The following is a 7905-nucleotide window of genomic DNA, read 5'->3' on the forward strand; positions in this document are numbered from 1 at the left end:
ACCCTCGAATTGATTATCTCGACATCTAGATATATGAATATAAGAAAAAAAAATTTCAAGTCCTAAAAATAGTGCAGTTCGTAACACATTATATGACTTGTCTAATTTTGAGATTTTCAAGAACTTGTAGATATGCTTGATTTATATAATTTATGGAGCTTTAAATTCCATAATCATTTTTCAACAAATAAATTTCTACCCTTGGATTGTTACGGCTTACTTCAACCGTCTAAAAACCACATCCCATAAGAAAACTTAAACATCGTTGCGTTAGAGAGAGAGAAAGAGGCGTTTGGCATTACAAACTCTTGCAATATTATTTCATTAGTACTAAAGAAAATAGTGGGGGATGTAATATTATTGTAAATATTTGATAAATCTATAAAAATAGATTTAGGGGATAGATTACTAATATTTTATTAATTTTTATTTTAATTTCAAAAAACCCATCAAAAAATAGTAATCATGAGCTATACGTTGAAACCTTAGTGGGCATTTCCCTGAGGCGCAGAGTGAGTGTGCAGGGGGACACTATGACAAACGGACTACTTGGACATTATAAGCGGGGAAAAGTTTATGTAAGGTTGTAATCTTAAAATGTACAATCAAAGATCACCTAAAATTTCACCATAAAAGTTGTGTGGATGTTGAAAAACCCTTTAATTGATCATCTCGGTATCGAGATGGATGAATATAAAAATAAAATAAGACTTCAAGTCCGTGACATAGTGTATCTTGCAACACATTATATGGACGGTCTATTTTCAAGACTTTCATGTGTTTTTAGATCTAATTGATTTGAACCAATTTTAGGGTTTAAACGTTTATATTTAGAGGTGAAAATAGATTCTCAAACCATCCTAATAATTTTTAATATCAAAATTATATTTGTGATAAAATTTAGAGGTGTTCCCTCTGCCATTGATAGATAGTTTGGGAATGATCACTATCCGTACCCTCATCGTTATCATCATTAGTTGTTTTTTAACTATTGGAGTCTGCTAAACAAATCATGATTCACCATTCTACTAAATGATTATTACCTTCAACGAGGCCAGAAACTCCCGATATATTTTTTTCACTACTTCGAACCATGTCAGTCTAGGCCAATTCATTATCCTTTTTAAGCCTTCTACTTGAATTAACTCGCACCACCTAACAACGAGGTGATGAGAACTTTTATTTGAGAAATTTGCTTAAATTATTGATAAGGGAATCACTAATGTCCCTCCCCCTATCTATTTAGGAGTTCACTTTCCCAATATGGGGTGGCATTTAGAACTAGGAAAGGGAAAATGAGGAGATGCTAAAAACAGGGTATCGACATTTTGAAAAAAACTGAGAGTGATATTTACTTTGATAAATCAATAAAATGTTAAATATTTTAGTCTTGAAATGTATTTCTTTGAACATTTTCATTTTTAATATTAACAAGGGTGAGGTTTGTATAAGGTGCCCACCTTACACCATAGAAGCAAGGCACATCTCTAAATTTTGCCGGGAGATGTAATTCAAAGTGTCGAGAACGTTATGATCGCTTGAAAATCCATGTTCAATCCATATTATGAAATTTAAAATTTAAAAAACTGTGCAGATCGAATAGATATATAAATAATTGAAAAATTTTAAAAGTAGGCTCTCCATATAACTTGTTACAAAATGAACTATTTTTAGGATTTAAAATTTTTTTTGTCTTTATATCCATTTATCTCAAAGTCAAGATTGTCATCTGGAAGGTTTTTACAACTTCCGAATTTTTTGTTTACTAGATTTTTGAGGTATACCATACTTCTAACATAAGGTTACAACCTTATATAATACATTTTCCTATTAAAAAACTTTATATAAGTTTAATATTGAAAAACATATAGAGATTATTCATTTTTAGTACAATGAGGTCACAAATACTTTTGTGTCAAATTCTAAAGGACGCGGTTAGCATGCGGCGAAGCCCTCACATGTGCAAATGCTGGCTTGGCAATAAACATATTTTTAAATATAATTTGATCCTAATTTTCAGAGAATTTATAATCTTTAACATGGAGATTATGACTATGAATAAATAAATAAATTTAAAAACTAGAAATAATAATTATATTCGAAAATATTTGGACCTTTAATTACAGTTGTTTTAGATGGATTAAAGATGGATGCTTTACACCTTTAGACCGCATATTTTCCAAATGCGGTCCAGCCCGCATGAAACAATTGTTCGATACTAAATTAGGTGGTTTTAAGTGTGTCATGGACTAAACTTAATTCAAAACAAACTTTTTCAAACTTCGTGGCATGGTGTTCAATTTGAAATTTAATGGTTAGGAGTATAAAACATAAATAGATATTCTCGTACTTTAGATACTTAGACAAAGTATATAAAGTTTGAGAAAATATAGAGTAAGACCATTTTACTTTTGATATAACGTGAGACGTTAATCTTGACCACTGAATAAGAAATTGGATAGCTGCAATTATTTCATTACCAAATTCAAACTTAAAAAAAAAAAATCTCAAAACTGAAGACACATCTAAACCATCAAACTTCACATGAATGGTCGTGAGTAATTGTTACCACCTTGATATAATGGTCTCTGTAACACCTTGATATAATGGTCTCTGCATACAATCCGATAAAGTTTATGTAAGGTCTTTATCTCAAATCCTATATTTTGACCTTTCTGTCCTTGCTCTTTATTATTGATTAGCGACAGGCGCCCTTTGACAGAATGACACGTGTCATTACACAAAAATATGGACATGCTGGAAAAAGACCGTTAAAGGATCCGAGCGTGACGAAACCAGCTATCGCCGGTGTCCCTCGACATAGCCGGTGATCTATAAAATCCCCACCAGAGACACACACAAATTCCACCACTCATCTCTCTTTCATTTTCTTTTGGCAAATTAGGGTTAGGGTTGCAGGATCAGCTCGGAAGATTTTCCTTGCTTTCCTGCATCCTTATCCCTTTTTCTCTCTCTAGCCTATAAAGGTTCGCTTTAAGCATATCGGGTTTCTCATTCAGCAGTTACAGGAGAAGAATATCTGGTAAATTTCCCTTTTCTCTCTCTTCCCGTTCTCTCATGATCTCTCTATCCTTTTGAATTTTTCTCATTCCTCTCTCTCCTCTTTATCTCTCATCATTTCTCTCTATCCTTTAAGTTTCTCTCTCTTCTGGTTCTGTCATCATTTTCTCTGGACCTATCCATTAAAGCCTCGCGGTAAGAATCAATCATAAACGGTCTCATTGTTTTCTCTCTCTAACCTTTTTAACGTTTTCCTTTCTCTCTCATAATTCATCTTCATCAATTAAACCTTCACTTTTAAGAATCGGTATTTCCTTGAAGTTGCAGAAGAAGAATATTTGGTATTCTCTGGACGCGCTTTGGATCCGGATCTTCGAAGTTCGAGGTCTGAGATTTCTCACCGTGTTCTGCAGTTTTTACCATTTTTTATTCAAGAAAGTGTTTGTTTTTGTTACTTTTGTATAGGGAATTTCTCCTCTTCTGGTTTTTCTATATCAAAAGATCCTTTTCTGATGACGTTTTCTTTTGCAGTATCGTCTTATTCTGTAGCCCTCGCCTTGAAGTTTCAAGTTTCGTCGTCTTCTGGTTATCGATTGCTTGCGCTCTCTGCTGTGGTAGGTAAGGTCGTTCTGTGATTGGAACGCTTCTCCAAACACGTTTTCTCCTCTCTCTCTTTCTAAAGTCTAAACATTTCATCGTTCTCCTTTCTCTGTCTATACTTTTCATGTCTCAGGGGATTCAGATCGATCACGCGGGAACCTTTTGCCGGATTACTCGGAAAATCTTCACAGGGTAGATTTTACGGGGCAATTACCGCCTGAATTTGGGTTTTCCGGCAGCCATTGATAGATAAGGGTTTTGAGATTGTCTTTGAAGCCTCAATTGCTGTATTTTATTGAAGATCTATGGAGAAAGAAACAGAAGCCATGTCTCTGCAAAAAAAGGGCCTTTTGGCCTTTTTCTCTCTGAGAAAGTAACATATCGTCACCTTGTAACTCTTTTCCCTCAAGAATTCATCTTCTCCTGAGCCATGGCCACCTCTCCTCTAAAGACACCAGAGTTCTCAATGGCCGCTCCCGACCACCCACGATTCGCAGGCCAAAAGCCAATAGATGCAGAGGAAGTATCAGAGCTCCTCTTCTCAAAGCGAGGTTGTTCCATTTGGTTCTGCTGCTTCAGATCAGAGGACTCAAGCTCGAGCCCGGTCTTCAAGGGTGAATGTTGGGAGAGGATGAAAGCAGCCGCCTCCGAACCAGAGAACGAGAACAAATGGTGGATGAAAGGGTGGAACGCTCTCAAAAAAGTGAGAGAATGGTCTGAATTGGTTGCAGGCCCCAGGTGGAAAACCTTCATTCGAAGATTCAATAGAAGTGGAAAGGGAAGAGCTGGAAAGTTTCAGTATGATCCTCTGAGTTATGCCCTAAATTTTGACGAAGGCCATAGCCAAGAACTTGACCACCAAAATTACAGTGATTTCTCGACCAGGTTTGTCGCCCCGTCAGGGAGAAGCCGAGATTTTGGCAAAGATGCGCCCCTTTTTCGCCAAACAATTGATACACAACAGTGAGGAATCACCATACGCGAGGTTGAATCTCTGGTTATTCTCAAAAAAAAGAAAAAAGAAGAGGCAAAAAAACAGGAAAAGAAGAGGCTGAATCTTTGCTACACAAGAGGGTGGTGCATGGTAGGCGAGGGGGTGGCCCATCATAAGCAAGTGGTGCATGGCTGAGACTTTTATGCACCAGAGGAGTATGGTACGCATGAGGGTGGAGCATGTTATATTGAGAAGCCGTATGAGAGATGGAGTTTGGTTTTTTGGGGGAGTGTAGGCGTATGGAATTCATTTGATTGTTTTGAAGAAGAGGATAAGAAGATTTGGTGGTGTTATGTGTGAGGTGTATACTTTGAGTTTTTCCCTGTATATTTGGAATAAATGCTTGTATCTCCATTAATTTTCCATCAAAATATATCGGATGATCAATTTTCAAAGTTTTCAAATGGTTATAGAATGTCTCTACTTTAAACAACCAAGGCGCATAATGCAATTTTAAGTAAAACCATTGATGGTTGAAATTTTTTGTATGCTCCTAATCATATAATTCAAAGTTTAAAAAATTATGCAAATCCAAGAAATTTATAACAATTTGAAAATCTTGATCATTTCTTACCATATGAGTTATTTTCAAGACTTAAAATCATTTTTTTTATATTTATACATCTTGAGGTTTTATATCCATATATATTGAGGTGAAGATTGGAACAACGATGTCTAAAATGTTTTTAAAGCGCACCCTAATGGAATAGTATAAATCTGACATCTTAAGTAAACTTTTTCCTTTTGAGAAAACGCGTGTAGAAATAAGATCAAGAGCGTCTAAAAGCATTCCTTGCCTAGGTGAGGCAGTGCCGGACCTCGCTCGACGCCTCAGTTGACATAAGTACGTTACGCCTAAGCAAATGCGGCCCCTCGTTGCGGCCAACCCTTGGGCATGTGTCTCGGGGAAACATGTCCGGCAAACCTCGGCCGATGTGGCCCTTCGGCATGCCCCTAGGTGACTTTGGACCTAGGGGATGCCTCTTTTTTTGCCAACAGTCCCAGCCGATGTGTATCTCCTTGGTAGCCTAACTTTAAAGAGCAATGATTCAATGCAACGGTTGTATTATAGTATAATGTAACGACACTTCTAGAAAATCATATTTGTGGTATTTGTATGACCTCAAAATTTGCACACACATTCTTTTCATCTCAATAATCAATCATCTCCAAAAAAAAGTTCAATTTGAACCCTAGATATAGTTAAAATGAGTCTCTTCCAAAAACAAATCTAAACCGTTCATTATGTGAATTTCAAGATCTTAGCCTTTAAAAATTCAAAATCATTTTTTTTCTCTTTTAACATTGTTCATCTAATGATAATAAAGCCATCTAAAAAAGTTAGAAATGAAAAAATCCTTCTAAGGTCTAAATCTAAGCATCTCACCAAAATGAACGGCCTATGTTAATAAGGCTAAAAAAATACTTTCTAGGTGGTCTTTTAATTATTTTTTTTTTTTTTGGTGTTTGTTCATTTGAACGAAAGTAATGCATATTTCAAAATTTGGATCAAACAAATAGCCATAAGATGGTTTTTTTAAGATCGTTGCATCATATTACTATGCAAACGGTTGCATGTAATCATTGCCCAATTTTGAAAGGGTTCCTTTGGCGGCCCTTGGGGTTCCTCCTACAATATTGTCAAAATTGGTGGATGAATCTACTTTTTTATATCTTGGATTGGTGGGTGAATCTAGTTTCGTATATCTTGGATTGGTGGGTGGACCGTTTATTTTTAGATCCATATCAGATTGCTCGATCAGTGATCTTGAACGATCTGGATCAATGATTCAGAAAATATTAAAAAATAAAATAAAGTAAAATAAAATTAAAAATATGATTTTATAAAGTGGGATTTAAGGAGACCTACAGAAATATTAGAGAAGCTTAGGAATTAAAAAAAGAAAATAAATACAAGGGAGTGTTTAGGGGATACTGAGATCCATACTATACCATAACCAATTTGGTATTGGCGTATTCCCGACCCAAAAGAATCGATTTAAAACACTGGGTGTATGAATTGATTGTTTTTAAGTGCATGGTGACGATTCCAAGCGATGAAAAGGTTCTTGATCATTATTTGGGAGCATATTAATAAAGATTACTTTTTAAGAAACCTCCATTGCATCTATAATAAGGTTGTTAGCTCCAAACAAAAGCGTGTCACTATATTCTATGTTTAGCGATTCCACAGTTGTGTTCCACTTCCGTGTTCTCTTTTATTAGAATGGTTGCCATACAAAATTACCTTGGCTATTAAACATTGGAAACTTTTATATGCGGTGTGACTTTTGAATAAAATATGGGATTCTATATTACGAGACAATTCATTTTTTGAATAAGGATGGTATAATTAATACTAGCCATCAAATGTAAAATTTATATAAGTTAGGACGTATCATAAAGTTTGAGATTTTATTTTTTGCCAATTTTGAGCCTAATCAAAAGTAAACTCTATGCTTTCAAATCTAATAGCCAAATATTATAAAATATATGTGACTGTTATTTTGAGCCATCTTATGCAAATGAGCTAAAGGAGTAAGATAACTCTAGTCAATGTTACATGCTAGCCTCTAAGTGTGAGGTCATGATAAGATGGCTCCGAGCGCTTTATTTTTAATTTTTATTGTACAAATCATTTGAGCATAAAATTTGGAGAATGCGCAATTTCCATAATGTGGCACCTAATAAAAACTAAGAAAATTATTTTCATTAAAAAAATTGACCATCTTGTCCCTTCAATTTAGATCGAGAATCTGGACCAAATTAATTCCAGAAAGTATCATTACTACTTTAGTCCCCCCTAAAACCCTAATGTCATTGTCTTTTGTTTTTTCTTTAGGAAATTTATCAAAGTACTTATAATATATTAAGAGAAAGTATAGAATAAGAATCATTTATCTTTGATACAAAGTGGTCACATTAATCTTAACAATTGGATGTGAAATTGGATGGCTACAATTATTCCATTGACCAAACACAAACTTCAAAAGAATTTTTTTCGAACTTTGTGACTAATCCAATCCATCAAACTTCACATCAAATGGTTGTAAGGAATTGTGACAACCTTGTATCAAAGGTAATAATGTCATTGTATACAATCCCATATATTTATCATTTAATACTTTAGCTATTTGGAACTATTCCACCTCAAGATCATGTGCTTTTTTATGAGTATTTTGAAAATAGGTCAAAATATATGATAAAGTGTTTAATTGTTAATCTCTTATGAGTAATTTGATAATTTGTTTTTTTTTAATTATCTATTATTTTTTTAAGTACCTCTGACA

The 7905-nt window shown here is 34.5% G+C and overlaps 1 long non-coding RNA gene across 4 annotated transcripts; it reads left to right on the top strand.

The window, feature by feature from the left end:
- Nucleotides 1-2932: 2932 nt before the first annotated feature.
- On the top strand, nucleotides 2933-5010 carry LOC18435473 (uncharacterized). Of its 4 annotated transcripts, none has more exons than XR_966703.3 (4): nucleotides 2933-3043; nucleotides 3343-3406; nucleotides 3553-3639; nucleotides 3755-5010. It is a non-coding gene; the product is annotated as an uncharacterized LOC18435473 (long non-coding RNA). The 4 variants fall into 4 exon arrangements; XR_016046364.1 differs by having other exon boundaries at nucleotides 3553-3635; XR_002281095.2 differs by having other exon boundaries at nucleotides 3349-3406.
- The last annotated feature ends 2895 nt before the right edge of the window (nucleotides 5011-7905 follow it).

Source organism: Amborella trichopoda, chromosome 12 (genome assembly GCF_054954075.1).
Source record: "Amborella trichopoda isolate Santa Cruz 75 chromosome 12, AtrichopodaSantaCruz75HAP2 v2.0, whole genome shotgun sequence".
NCBI lineage: Eukaryota > Viridiplantae > Streptophyta > Magnoliopsida > Amborellales > Amborellaceae > Amborella > Amborella trichopoda.